A 16073-nucleotide genomic window follows, 5' to 3' on the forward strand; every position below is an offset into this window, starting at 1 on the left:
GATTCGTGAGCGCAAGAGGGTAAGAAGGATAATTTTTACTTTCATATTTTTTATTAATACATTTTTGCTGAGAAAATAAAAAGGAAACTTAAGCATAGAAAATTAATGCAACTTATAGCACTTAATAGAATTTTAAATCAACATAGTTAACTAACAAAGACCATAATAAATTATTTTTAATAAAGATTTTACAGGTAATTTTTCATAAAAAGTATAATCTATTAAGTTGCATTTAATTTTCTATGCTTAAGTTTCCTTCTTATTTTTTCAGCAAAAATTTATTAGTTAATAAAAAAATGTGAAAGTAAAAATTATCCTTCCTTACATCACTTGCGCTCACAAATCATTATGGGAATATCCATTTACAGTTATTAAAGCCTGAAAAAAGCATGTCTGCGATGTTATCGTCATGCGATGATTAATAGATACTTTATTTCTTACCACGATATTTTCGACGGCGATATTTTTAAACTGCGAAGTTTTTGAACCGCTTTATTTTCGACGACGATGTTTTGTACCACGATGTTTTAGAACTGCGATGTTTTCTCCCACGATGTTTTCGCCTTGCGTTGTTTTCTCCGCGATGTTTTCGTCCGCGATGTTTTTGCCACGATGTTTTCGGCTGTAACCGTTTCGTCTTTACTCGAGTTATAAGTTAAAGCCAAACCGGCAATTCTAGTCAGGCCAAATATTTCCGCGAATAGAAGGAATTATGAACCAATGCTGATATTCAAAGAACTTATTCTTATGAAGCATTTTAGTCAATTCAATTTGGAGTAAAAATCAATTACTGTAGAGAAATCCTATTTAACTCGAGTAATCGTCCCCGACACTTTGATGTTTATGCATTTGAGTACTATATTATTTGTAGAAATTAAACATTGGAAATTGTCATTATGAAATCGAATTCAAAGTAAAGTTGAAATAAACATAGAAGATTATAAAAAAAGATAAATAATGCAAAATTTGTAAAAACAAATCAAAGACAATATAAAAATAATATAAAAAATAATATAGAAAATAATATAAATAAGATCAGTGAATGTACATGAAGATATAAAGGCCAGAAAAGGTATTAAGTAACTGTCTATTAGCTCTTGGACAGTGAAAATGCTTTTTTCCTTTCTTAAATTCTTAATCATTGCGACACGACAATTAGCCAGAAATTAATTAATTTCCATTCACTAGTATTTTCAAAAAAATCTTAACAGATGGTGTCTCTCAGATAAGAACTCCACAAAATACATCCCTCAAGAATTCCAAGTCCCACCCACTACCATAAATTACTTCACCCAAGTTTTACCGACTGATATTATTCAAAGCCCCTACTGCCGTTAAGAATTTTCGGACACCCTACACTTCTGAGTCAGACACGAAGAGAACACTTTGCCAACTCCCCCACTAGAAAGAATGTAAGTTACTTAATACCTTTTCTGGCCTTTATATCTTCCTGTACATTCACTGTTCTTATTATATATTATTTTCTATATTATTTTTTATATTATTTTTATATTGTCTTTGATTTGTTTTTACAAATTTTGCATTATTTATCTTTTTTTATAATCTTCTATGTTTATTTCAACTTTACTTTGAATTCGATTTCATAATGACAATTTCCAATGTTTAATTTCTACAAATAATATGGTACTCAAATGCATAAACATGAAAGTGTCGGGGACGATTACTCAAGTTAAATAGGATTTCTCTACAGTAATTGATTTTTACTCCAAATTGAATTGACTAAAATGCTTCATAAGAATAAGTTCTTTGAATATCAGCATTGGTTCATAATTCCTTCTATTCGCGGAAATATTTGGCCTGACTAGAATTGCCGGTTTGCCTTTAACTTATAACTCGAGTAAAGACGAAACACTTTCGTATTTACGTATTTTTATCAATTATTGTTCATTGAACGGGAGTTGGTTTGTTCCCCTTGAAAAGTCAACTAATTTCCGATCAATGACAATGATTACATGTTTTAATTTTTCCTTTTACAATTGAAATTTTATTCTTCATGATGATTTAACTCCAGTCCCCGTTAAAACATTATTAACATTTTGCTTTCAAATTACTTCAAAACATCTTTCAAAATATAACTTACCAGTATGGATGCACGCTTTTAAAATAATTCTACATTAATTAAACTTAGGAGATAATATAATCAATTAATCAATACTGTTTAGGAAATAAATTATTATATATATATATATATATATATATATATGCGGGAGAAAGGAAAAATAAGCAATGCCCTCTTCGAGACTCGAGCCTGGATCTTTCGAATACGAGCCAATTGTACTAACCGTTACACCATGAAGGCATTCTAGAAGGAGGGAGAAAATACCTTATTTACTCCCCCTTTTAAAGGCCACTGGGTATTAGGGGACCCAGTCGTCAAATCTTGGTGGAGAAGAATCGTCATCCACCACCTTTTTTTTAGTTCAGGCATCATGCAGGAGATATGAAAATTTAGCAATGTGCTTGCCTGGACTCTTAACTTGAACCTCTCGAATACGCGCCGAGTGTGCTAACCATTACACCGCGAAGGCATGCTGGAAGGAGGGAGAAAATACTATCCTGTTATGTATTATTTCAGCCTGTACTGTCAATTCTACTTTCCGCTTCCTCACCCGGATGTAAATAAGTTAGTAAGTAAACATGTTTAGAATGCAAATGAGTGAAGAGTATTTATGGCGAAGCTTTTGCGATTGAAAGGAATTGCGAGAATTGGCTATGTCAACTTTTGCTGTCAGGGTTTAGCCGTTGCATTAAGTGCACCAGTAAGTTAATTTTCTGAAAAGGCCTGTTAGGCTAATCTTGAAATCCTCTATTTATTACCTTGAAAATTTAGGTTTATTGGTTGTGCTGATGCTTTAGCAACTCAATATTTTGTCGATTGAGTTGTTAAAATATCAACACAACAATTTAAGTATTGTTGTATGGTTGTGCTGAAACTTTAGCAACTCATTCGTCAATACTGAGTAGCTAAAGTATCAGCACATCTGTACAACAATATTTAAATGTAAGCAGTAAGCATAAATATGCAGAATGAAGTAAGCTTTGTAAACAATTTTATAGCTAACTTAATTTTGATAGCAAACACTCATGTAAACAGATCATGTTTGCAAACACGCCCTAAAAGAACATCATCTACATCATGCCTTTATCTACTGCAATATGCAATGTCCTGAAAGATGATGCCTGTACCATTACAATAAATAATGCCATAAAACATATACATGTACAACTATGTATCGCTATATATATCATGTAATGTAATGCATTTTAATTTAACGCCCGACGGTGCAGAACTTGCGGTGTTGGCTGGAGTCACAATTTCATTGTGACTCGAAGACGCCGGAATGTTGTTGTTTTTCTAGTTTGTGTTTAGAGCTAATGTGTACTTACTTCAGGTAAATATTAGGTGGCTCCTTTACTTCTACGTAACATAACATCACAAGCAGTAGTCTATATGTTAAGCACAAGGTGTACTCTTGAATAAAAGGTTTCAACCTTTAACCTTATTCTATTGTTACTGAACATCAAGTTGATTAGTGAGTTTGGTTTGGTTTAGTGTATGTGAGCACAGCAAAGCCTCGAGGGCTATCTGCCTGAGTAGAGGGATGCCTTCGTGGAAGTCTTTCTAAGAGATACTGGCTCATGTACAAATTACACATGGGGAAAACTACGAAAAGGCCCATGCAGTCAGCCCGTCTGCGGGATTGGAAACTCTGACTGAACTTCCAGTGTTCCACGACTTTACCGCTTGGCGGACTCTTTTGACTAGTGAGAAGTCACCAGCAATCTTACAGAAGGTCATTGACAGTTTGCATGCTCCTGTGAAGGATTATAACTTGTTTGTTAGCTCCATTCTTGAAGCTAACATTCAAACATAAAATTCTATGTTTTACTGGGGTTAGTTTCATAAAAAAAATTTCTATTGATTTCAAAAGAGAAAAAAAAATTGAGCATTTTTTGAGATAAGAATAGTTGAGATAAGCAGTATGCATAACAACTTACATATGTTACATTCTAAACGTGAAAAAAAATTTTTTGATTGGTAGAACGTATCTCATCTAAGACTTAATCATTTATTTTGGATTCGCAAAACTTTCTAGACATTGTTCCTTTGAAAATAAATCTGAGAAATATCAGAAAAAATAAATAATTAGTTAGACAAATAAAAATTAATAAATAATGGAGTAAAAGCTGTACATTAAGCAAGCGTCAGTCATCCAATTCTCAAGCTTTTCATGTAGGCACAAGGCTCAACAGCGGCTAAGCGGTAAAAAACATGGAGGTAGGAAGTAAGATGGAGTCGCCCTAAACAAGTTTCTCCGTACCCTGCTCTGAAGCACCGGCGATCCCTACGTGGTGACCAAAAAATTGGGTCATTTACCATTGAGTTCTATGGGATTTGACGCGTTCTGGTGTAAATATTTTGTAATTACGTCGCAAATATACATATAAATGTATATATTTTCTTTTTCTACAACACTTCAGAGTCCTAAGTATGTGAAAACAACATATTTTTAAACAGCATTTCATTCTGAACTGAATTAAATGCTATACTTTTCACAGGACGGTTTAATTTGAATGAAATATTTTCACAAGTTTTCGTTAATTACATTAGGAAAAAAAATTAAGGTAATTCGATTTTATTCGGTTAAGGTACAAAAATTAAGATCAAAGTTTATTGTATTATTAATATTAAAATTATGCATTATTTCTTTTCTATTTATAGAGCTTCTTCCTAAAATTCTTTCTTAAATATGACATGGTTTTTTGGCTTCTTTTAAATCGAAAAATGTAAGTCAATTTATAATTAATGCTCTATTCGGTTCATTTTAAATTAGAGAATTATTAGGAATTAGCGAAAAGGGAATAATTCTTTTAATTATACTTATCAGATTTTTTTTTTTTTTTTTTTTTTTTTTTTTACCCTTCATTTCAACAATACATATTCCAAAACTCTTTATTACGTTCTTAAGTGCACATCTCATAGCATTTGCTTTACAATACCTTTTAGCAGATTGCTTTCCAATATGAACAATTCTTGCTTAAATAATTTTATAACGTATTTGTCAACAGAATTTCAATTTATGTTTACAATTCAATATTAAAGTTATTATATATTTAGATAACATTTATAATCATTATAAATTAGATACATTTAATCATTAGATTTCTTCACAGTACTTTCACAGTTGTTTATAAGTGAATAAATTCTTCATTTCAAATACATTTATAAATAATTTAATGAATATTTAAGTATTTTGTCAAAGGCAGATATATGCTTTTTGCAAGCACGTGCATAAATACCCATACATATTTCCTATTTATCATTTCCGGCATGTGCAAATCTTTAATTTCTGTGCATTCACTATATTTTTCGTGTAAAGTAATTTACACTAATTTAGCATACACCCGAAAGTTTTACATAAAAAATATATATGAATATAATTTGAATGAAAATTATAAGTATTATTTTTAATACCCACTCAAAGGTCAGTTTTTCTACAAAATTCCTCCATGATGGCATCTATCTCTTTAGGCAGATAGCCCTTGCATGCGTTGCTCTATTTAATAAAAACTTAATCTGACCTATGTGCCTAATTACAAATATTTTAACATACATAATTTTATATTTACATTTAGCCATCAAGTTTCAAACTTTTCAAATCTTCTAGAAAATAAATTTTGGCAGATCTCTTTTAGCAATTTTCTTAAAATCTATATTTTTGTAGTGCAACAGCTTAGAATTTTATAAAACAAATTCATGATCAAAATCGCTGTTGTTAGTTATCGAAAAATAACCAAGATGCGATTTTTGCGTAAATGTCAGTAAACTATACAAATTGCTATTATCCATCACACTATGAATGTTTCTTTCATGCGAAAGTGTCCCTTTTTCGATTTCTATGGAACTGTCGTGTGTCGAAATACTATCAGAATCTTGTCAAGCGAGCTTCTGAATGTAAACAAAGAACACCCCGTCTGGTGACCCAAGCTTCAAAGCAGTGCTTCACTTCTACCGCGGAATGGCCCCTCCTCCCTTTCCTACCTCCATGCTAAAAAACGCTGAACACTGGTAGCTCGGTCCGGGGTTTAAATTCCGATGGAAAGGCTGACAGCATGGGCACTTTCGTGGTTTTCCCCTTGCGTAACATGTGTACGAGCGAGTTTCCTTTAAAATGTCCTCCACGAAGGCATGCCTTCCCTTGGCTTAGTGTCATTTCGTCCGTTCTCTTTTCATGCCGAGTTTGAAATAGTGTCGTTCGTCTGCTGCCATTCGCACTTATTCTGTCTTTCCCATTTCATTCGATGTTCGAAAAGTCACATTATGATTAAGAAAAGATATTATTCAAACGAACTGACCCTTACTACTTTGACCTAAGTTAGCCTTTGTGTTCTAATATTTATTAAACATTTTCTTTAGATAAATTTATTCTGAGCAGAATAATGAATTTCAGACATGTTCAAGAGGTGTGTGTTTGAATGTAATTCCATTTTTGTCATATAGTGTCTTTTTTTTCAATTTCACATACTTCTAAATAAAAATAGAACGCCTGTTCCTGTGCTTTGACAGAAAATCAAAATGTAGCAAGTGTATAACGAAGATGTACATGTTTTATTAAAAATATAGCGAGCCCTCTATAACGCAACCGTTCATGGTTTTAAAGGATTTTGGTTGTAGATATGGTGATCTTAGAAATGTGATATTCACTGGCAATGTTTGTTTATGTTCACAAAAAATACAGGTTTCTTTCAAAAGGTGACCTCTTAGAAATGTCGTCAATAGATATAATTCACTGTAATTATTTTCTAATGGATAATGGAATTAATTTAATCTAATGTCTAGAAAACAGCTATTTACCGTAGGGAGATTTAAAAGCACTATAACTGTAATTAAGAGCACTGTAATTGTTCCTTCACAATCAGCTGTAATATAAGATTAGCTGGTTTCTGTGTATTTTTCATGTTATGTAACTGATATCCATAAATCTTGAACAAATATACAGCAAATGCAAGAGAAATTATTAAAAAATTACAATTTGAAACATTAATACTATTTTTCTATTACTATATATAATACTATTAATGAATGATGAATTTATATAATATGTATACTTAGAATCTAAAAGCGATGAACTTTGATGACTCTATAAATATATATTTATGTAGTTACAAAATTTTATTAGATGTTATTATATGCATAGTTCTTTATAATCTTCCCAATCTCTAATGAAATGTTACATATTTATTACTACAGTTTGAGATGATTTTACTTAAATTTGTAGATATGCTGACTTCTGAGAGTTGTTCCATCCCCACCCAAAATAAATAAATAAATAAAATAAAAATTAAAAACACTATTCCGAATTGCTGTAGTTTAAAGATTAAGAGGTTACATTTGGAATTCATTTTTTTGACAGGGTGTCAGCTGACAATTTTAATTTATTCTGAAGTCGAAAAGAAACTATTTCTAGAAAATCACCAAATTATAATTGTTACATTCAAAAAAGCTTTCAGTGAGAAATATGTTTAAACTTTGATAATAAGCTCAGTCTAAAGTAAAGAATAAAGTATCTCTTAGCCAAGTTTTCATTGTGCTTAACTGTTTTAATATTCCTAAACTAAAAAGGAACTAAAATGAACTAAAGGAAAAACTAAAAAGAAATTTAAAAAAAAAAAAAAAAAAAAAATCTGAAATGTTTCAGATTTTAAATTACGTCCAAAGGGGCGTTTTTTAACATTTTGTGTGTTACCTTTCTTTATCAAATATCATGTTCCTCGCACTTAAACCATAAGATCCAGTGCAACAGCAATATCGCAAAATACTCGTAGTTTTAAAACGAGCATATCTTTAGAATTTCCGATACAGGGACTCACGCGCTGGAGATAAAAATGTTTTTTCTGCACAACGTTGCCATTGCTCGCTTTGAAATCCTTGAGTTTGTTAATCAAAAATTCGTCAAAGTTTTAAAAAATAGGAAATCGATCATAAAACAAATTTCAAATTTCAAATTTGGTCTTCCACATGCTCATATTCGTTGGAGGATTACGTTATTCAAAATTCGATGACTCTATGTACCATTGTTTTATCACAATACGAGAAATATACATACATTTATGCAGATTTTTCATTATTTAATTTCTTCAAATATAATGCAGGACTCTAACATTTTGTGGCAACAGTTTGAAAAGTGAACCGACGTTTATGAGTCCGACGCAAAATGCCAAAACGAAACTAATAGTCCTTCGGGATTCAAATCCCTTTGGACTAAAAATAAAATTCAAGTGTTTTTAATTAAAAAGTTAATGGTTTTAATAATGAAACATAATTATATTTAATCTCAGTCATATTACCTTAAAAATGGCATGTGAGAAACTCCGCAATGATATTTTTCATTTTCACATACTCATACCAAAGTTAAATAAGTAAATAAATAATAAAATGCAATTTCAGATTTATCATCCAAACGTTATAGCTAATCACTTAATCAGAGAGTATAAAGTTTGCTTTCAATGTAATAAATTAAACAAATAAAGAAATGATAAAATACAAACTAGACATATATTTGAAACATTGAAATTCAGATTTGAGTACTCCATTTATTATAATTAAAATTATAAATACACGATTTAGTAATAAAAAAATAAGCCCCTTTTATCGGCGTGTGCTTATATCTGTGTGGACTTTTATCAATGTGCGCTTTCATCGCTGTGGGTATTTGTCGCATGGTCAATTATCATAGTGGGCCTTTTTTTTTGTGGGCTTTTGTCTGTTAACCAGTCCATGCATATCATTAAAGCTTCTTTTGATAAACATTAAACATAACAGTAAATGGCAAAAAATAAAAATTATCTAATATAAAGTATAACTGTGTGTGTCAGTAAGATAGAATAAGAAACAGACTGTTGTTTAATGCAATGAATAAGTAAGAATAACAAATAGTTTATAAAATACACACCATAATACGTGTACATCCAATGCACATTAACTTTTTGGAAAATTTTGGAATGTGTATATTGAAATCACTTGTGAAATGCAGAGTTGCCAACTCTCCCGATTTAGGCGGGAGACTCCCGATTTTCGACCGCTCTCCCGCCAATCCGATTTACAATATATTTCTCCCGACTTTTTCTCACGAATCTTTTAATTTTTCTGGGGGCTTCATAGTTCGTGCTGGTCTTTTCTGTACAGAATTTCCATGACTATCATTTCCAGGTTCTTCATTTATTTGTGGATACTCGGTTGGCTTTTCCAATGAATTGTTATCATCGTGTTCATCATCACTGTTGGATGGCAAAATTTTCTCAGCTTCTTCATCTGTTGTATTATCTTCTCTATAGTATCTGTCAGTTATTTCTGAATTATTTACATTTCCATTAGTTTGTTCCTTATAAAAAATAATAAGTTCTTCTAATATTTTATTTTTATCGAATTTTAAATAATTTTCTTTTAGTAAAGGTGATCTATGTTTCTGTTCATCAAATTTTACATCCCTCACTTCTTGAATTTTATTTAGTTCAGGGCTATAAATTTTGTATGCTTTTCTCTTCATGCTATAGCCTATCATAATTCCTTTTTTAGCTTTTAGATCCATCTTTCTATGTTTCTCTCGTCTTATATGAACATATGCTTCACATCCAAATCTTGTAAGATAAGTAATGTTAGGCTTGCGTTCTTTATATAGTTCATGTGGTGTAAACCTTTTATCATTTTTGTGACTCCTGTTATTCACATGTACAGCTACCTTAACGCTTTCAGACCAAAATTTTATCGGTAATTCTGCATCAATTAACATAGTTCTAGCAGATTCAATTATAGTACGATTAAAACCTTCAGCTTTTTCGTTACTTTCCAGAGTATAAGGCGTTGTAAGTTCATGTTTAATTCCCATTTTTTCAAAAAAAAAAAAAAAACTTATATTTTTAGCTAAAAACTCACTACCATTATCACTACGAATTCTTTTTAGTTTGTTTCCTGTATGTCTTTCTACTTGAATGATAAGTTTGATTAGAGCTTCTCAAGTTTCACTCTTCTTCTCAATTGTTATCACAAATATGAAATTACTGTAATCATCTACCACTGTTAAAAAATAACAGCTTCCATCTATTGATTTCTTAATTGGTCCAACTAAATCTATGTGCCATAATTCTAAAATATCTTCAGATTGCTTAAATTTCACACTTTTATAAGATGTTTGTGTTATTTTACCTAATGTATAAGGTTGACAATTGTTTTCAGAAATTTTTACATTTTCTAACCCAATGACCGATGAGTGTTTTTTCATTTCTATCAGCCTTTGATAATTTATATGACCTAGTCTCTGATGCCATAGTACATCATTAACATAACTAATTTTAGCTTCTTCAACAATATTTCCTTCAACTTCAAATTTATTTCCATTTCTGTTAGCTATATATAGAATGTTTCCCTGTTTATGATCACTTCTGCTTTATTCTTGATAAAAATTACTTTTAAATCATGATCTACAATTTTTGATACTGACAGCAGATTTTCCCTTAAATTCGGTACTTGCAGAACATTTTCTATCAGTTCTTATTTCTATCAGTTTGCATTTTAATGTTACCAATACAACTCTATTTGATCATGGCCCCTTTTTCAGCCGTCATTATTTGTCGTTCTTCATCTTTAAAATGAGTAAATATTTCTTTATTAGTTGCCATGTGAGATGTGGCTCCTGAATCAATAATCCATTTAATTTTTCTATTCTGTTGTTCATTTATTTTATTCTTTCCATCATTTCTATCTTGATTAAGATATGTGCTTTCTATTTTCTTAGGTACTTCAAATAAGCATGTAGCTGATTCATATTCTCTTTCCTTGACATTCTATAAGTTTTATTTGTTACATTTCTCTGCTGTCGGTGTTCTTGTTTAGTTTTCATTTTACATTCAGTTGATTTGTGGCCGAATTTTCCACAGCAAAAGCATTTTATAATATTATTATTATTTCGACATTCTTTTATTAATTGTCCTAATTTTCCACAATTAAAGCATCTTCTTTCATATTTCGATTTTATCCAGTTTTCTTTTGCCTTAGAACTTACTTCTATTTCTTTTCCTCTTTGTTTATTTTTTCCTTCTGTTTCTTTTAAAGCTTGTCTAATTGAAGCTAGATCTTTCTCTTTATTGCTTTTAATAATTTTAACATCAAATTCCTTTCTAAGTCCTTCTAGTATGAAGTAAATTAATTCTTTATCTCTTATTTCATCTCCAACTTGAATACTTTTACTTTAGAATTACAGCTCTATTCATATAATCATCTACTGATTCATTTTGAGTCATTTTCAGTTGAACTAATTCTATTTTACATTTGATTTGAATATCTTCTGTTCTTGCTGTGGGCCCACCAGCAGCCGAGCAGTAAAGTCGCTGAACACTGGTAGTTCGGTCCGAGGTTCGAATCCCGCGAACGGGCTGGCTGCATGGGCGTTTTCGTGGTTTTCCCCATGTGTAACATGTATACGAGCCAGTTTCCCTTAGAAAGTTCTCCACGAAGGCATCCCTCCTCTTAGGCAGATAGCCCTAGTGTGCTTTGCCATAATTAAATACACCAAATGAATGAAATGTCTGTTCTTGCCGCCATTTCATTTTTGATTTTTTCCCATAACTTCTTTGCGTTCTTTTCATTCGCATGTTTTAACGCTTGTGGAGCTGTCATAGTTTGATTCATTATATTTCTTGCTATCGCGTTATTATCATCCCATATTTCCCAAGTTTTTATTTCATTTTCGAAATTAACATCATCCTTTTTATATGGTTTTGGTGGTTCATCAGCTTCTATCATACTTCTCCATATTTTTAAACTTTTTAATTCACTTTCAATTCTGTTGGCCCAAATAAAATAATTATCATCACTTAATTTTTCTGTATGACTCAAATTTATCATATTATATGCCGTATTTTCTGATTTATATTCACTAATTATAATACAAGTCTAATTTTTCTCTTAGAGAAATTGGCGATTTTGTTAAGCCTAAACAACATTAATGTTCTGAAAGTTATAATGAAACTCTCCGTCTTCCAGATACATTTTTAACTTATTCATTTTACAATTTACTATCAATGTTGCCAAAATATTAAAACTTAAAATTATGCTTTATAAACAAATACTATCATTTTTTCCCCTAAATCTTTGTAAACATCCTCATATTGATTTAAACTCTTACTAAGCTGCTATTGGAATCGAAGAGCTCGTTCAACATTTGCGTCATATTGCAAAAAATGATACCTAATTTTCTTCCCAATTCAAGTCCTACGCTGATGACTCTAGCTGTGAATGCAGCTGGTAAGAATTGGTCTTCGTCATGTTTATTTGTTTCGGGAATCATGTTAACTCATCCTCATTTAGTTCTTCGTCAACCATTTTTTCTTCAATATGTGCTTGAGCTAAATCCTCAAAAACCTTCTCCTCCTATAGTTTGGGCCAATTTAGTGATCTGAGAATATTCATACTCTAATGGAAATCTATCATTCTCATCTTTAGCAGCATCCAGCCATATTGCTTTCTAGCATGTGTTGAGCATTGATTGTTTAATCTGAGTATATGACAGTCCAACACAATCTAAGATTGTAAATTTCTTCCAAGCCATCCATAAGTGTAAGAGATTCATCATTCTCCATTTTTTCTCAAATATACCCAAAGGTTTGTTTGATATACAATGTCATAAAAGTCGGAATTATTACTTGATTCAATGGCTGTAATAAGGAAGTTGTATTTTTTGGGTAAAAAGACAATTTCTATTTTTTGTGTTGTAAATCTTGAAGATGAATAGTCGCATTTTCAATTAAAAGAAGAGTCTTAAAAGGCAATCCCTTTTTACTTAAATAATTTTTGACATCTGGGACAAATATGTTTAGAAACCATTCATTGAACGTTATGGAAGTGACCTATGCTTCGAGATTGTAACACGAATCTTTGGCATTCGGTAGCATTACTAGATGAAGAGTCTGTGCTAGCAGCTAGATGAATATGCGTTTAGACTAACATGGGAACAATGGTTATACCTAAAAAGGGAGAAAATATATATTATAAATAATTCTGCATGAATTAAATGTTTTAAATTAGCTATATTGTGAATTTTTATTTAACTGAATTATATTCAAAAGTTAAAAAAATTAATCTATTGCTTTGTTATTAATATTATTAATCTGTTTCTTAATGTCTTAGTTTATTCATCAGTAGGAGACCAAATAACTTTAAAACATAATTATCTTGTATTTTTTCGAATGGCCATAGGCTAGTAAATGTGTTAAAGTAAAATAACATAAAAATTGCATTTCAAGACTATTGGCCCATTTGGGCTAATAAATTCATCTCTAATTTCTATGATGCTAACTATTTTCTTGATCCATTGAGTATTTCTGTAAGAAAAGAGTATGTATTAATGTTATTATAATTCATACTGTAGTTTTTACAATTGCTGAACAGTATTCTTTACAAATTCTTCTGTTTAAACGAATTATAATATAATACTGTGTAATTTAGGCCAGGCAGGATGTTAGACTCCCTGTCGTTTCAAAACCTGGTGGCGTAGGAGGTGATGTGAGGATCCAGAGGAGACACCACCGATGTCCCCTCGAGTTGGGACTGAGACACAAAATGTGCCTCCAAGGAGCGACCTGGGTAAAATTAATACTTTATTTTAACTTTTTCTTTTTGTACTTTTCATGAACAGCTTTCTTTTATAAGCTAAACGTTTGGAATAGTAATTTTTCCATCTTTTCTCAATAACAAACTCTTTTTAGAAAAGGCCTGGTTAATTTCAAATTGCGTTAATAGGGAATCTTTCATAAACTAGCAACAAGCATTCCAGAATTCCTTTGTTATTAAATTAATTTTGTCCCTTGTGCTGAGAAAGGACTATGATTTGACACAAGATGCTTCCTAACTGCATAAATAAGACATTTTTCTTAAATCCTTTATGAAAGTCTTTTTCTATTGAGTTGAATTGAATTTATGAATTTTTGTGGAATTTTTGCATGCTAAAAACAGACTTTTTTGTTTTACATGATGCTAAATTTGACTTTTGAGTGCCATTTTTTTTTAATACAGTTGCAAAATGTATTGCAACTGTATTCAGGGACTACTGTAGTTCTCTAGGAAAAACGATTTGACGATTTAAATGAGCATCTGAGATGCTGCAATTTCTTCTTGGTCTATGATATCTAAAATAAATAAAATAACAGCATTGGAAAATTTTGCAGATTTTATGTCCTTCTAGGAAAGTGAATTTTTATATTATACTGATATATGACATGCTTTTATAAGATGGTAATGTTCTTTTCCATGTAAAGTCATTAAAAATGGGAATCTAAAATATTTTTTGTTTTATGGAAGAATTACTTTTTCCAATATCTACAATTAAAATAATTTTGCAGATTATTTTTCTTTGACTGAAACATGTTTACTACGGGTTGAGAAGTGAATAGAGTGTTTATATCAAACATTTAACTGTATAGAAGTTTGAAAGTGATTTCAAATATCAATACTGCTTATATTTCCTTTCAAAGAAAAACCTTTAGCTGTCCCCATTAAATTTTAAAATATTTGCCAGAAACAAGAATACTGCTTGCACTGATTAAGAAAAAGCAGAGCTTTTTGCCAACTCTCTCAAAAATCAGTTCAAGCCAAACGTTTTTCCAGCTAACAACCCTCTGGATCAAGAAATTACGAACTTCATGACTGATGGGATTTCCTCCCCAAAGAATATCACACTTTACCTCTCCACCTGAAGACCTCATGCAGCTCATTAAGCTAGATAAATTAATTACTAATATATTTCCACATATTTGCTTTAATTCCCACATCTAATGATGAACTTGCAAATCAGTCATTTGCCTGATCCATATGGCAAGCCGCCACTGCCTGTCACTTACGATATCTGATAAGAAAAATCAAACATTTATTTAAGAAATTAAAATTTTGTATTATTTCATGTTTCCATTAAAGTAGGGGTTTTCAACGTTTCACGCCTGAGAGCCACATGGATAAATTCATAAAGATCCGCGGGCCACGTGTCTGACAAAAAAATAGTGTAGTCTGAAAATTTATAAAAAAGGGAGCTTTGTTTTGTAAGACTATAACTCATTCTAGCCAAAGATATAGTGTTACAGATTTGCATATATATATATATATATATATGACTTTTTGGAACCAAAACATCAAATGGAAATTGAATTAAAACGTTTTGGAACTTTTTTTTAACTATGAAAAAAAAAGCGTAAAGATGATTGTACGGAACGATGTTACAAAATGCATTTACAATAAAAAAAGAAAACAAATTACATTACTGGCGGGATATGGTAGATACTTTAGTTTTAAAGTAAAATTTGACGTTGTTTTTGCTTGATTAGAGCTTCAATATCTGGTTTAATCTGTCTTGCTGAGTTTCCTCCAAATGTCTGTTTGTCAGCCGTGTTCTTGTTTTCGATTTTAGGATTTTAATTTTACTACAGAGCTGTTCACATATGTAGGTACTGCCAAAGAAAGAAGACAAGAAGTGTGTATGTTTACGAATTCCCTGGATACTTGTCTTCGGTCACGTACTTCGAATAAAAATTAATTAGTGTAGGATTTTCAAGAAACTTGTGTTTTACTGCAGTCACACTCTAAATCTATAAATTCTAATTGAAGTTCAGGTGAAACACTTGCAACGTCTACTGAAAATGGTAAGGAGAACAATCTAATTTCATTTTTACGAAAATCACAAAATCTGCTTTTGAATTGAAATTTGAAATGCATTGTACATAATTATTTGTATTCCACGCTGTAGAGTTCTTTGCACACTCCACCAATTTTAGAAAAGTGAGTGGGATTCTTATTTAACTATTGACTTTCCCAGAGGATTAATTTTGTATTAAAAGCTTTTTACAATATAACAAAGATTATGAACAAGTAGATCTTTTAATTAAGACGCAATAAAACGTCGAACAAATATAGTAGGCGATACTTTTACCCTGTTTGAAGGTAATAAAGATGATTTAAATAAAGTTCTTTCAACAATGAATTCCATTGATCCTGCTATTCAATTCACTTT

At 31.0% G+C, this 16073-nt stretch overlaps 1 protein-coding gene and 1 long non-coding RNA gene across 12 annotated transcripts in view; one reads left to right on the top strand and one right to left on the bottom strand.

Moving 5' to 3' along the window:
- LOC146997007 (uncharacterized) overlaps nucleotides 1-7927 on the bottom strand; it is an 81511-nt gene extending 73584 nt beyond the window's left edge. For all 4 annotated transcript variants that reach the window (XR_015041054.1, XR_015041056.1, XR_015041055.1 and 1 more), the window contains exon 1: nucleotides 7770-7927. This is a non-coding gene — a long non-coding RNA (uncharacterized LOC146997007). The remainder of the gene's footprint in view (nucleotides 1-7769) is intronic.
- Nucleotides 1-16073, top strand: part of LOC146997006 (uncharacterized) — a 159354-nt gene that overhangs the window by 83674 nt on the left and 59607 nt on the right. For 7 of the 8 annotated variants that reach the window (XM_085816423.1, XM_085816421.1, XM_085816426.1 and 4 more), the window contains one exon: nucleotides 13523-13660. The exons of the other annotated variant lie outside the window; for it this stretch is intronic. The gene's annotated coding sequence lies outside the window, so the exon portion shown is untranslated. The remainder of the gene's footprint in view (nucleotides 1-13522; nucleotides 13661-16073) is intronic. 8 annotated transcript variants of the gene reach the window in all.

The sequence above is a fragment of the Stegodyphus dumicola genome, chromosome 5 (genome assembly GCF_044657685.1).
Source record: "Stegodyphus dumicola isolate Sdum_Otavi_A_Nest chromosome 5, ASM4465768v1".
NCBI lineage: Eukaryota > Metazoa > Arthropoda > Arachnida > Araneae > Eresidae > Stegodyphus > Stegodyphus dumicola.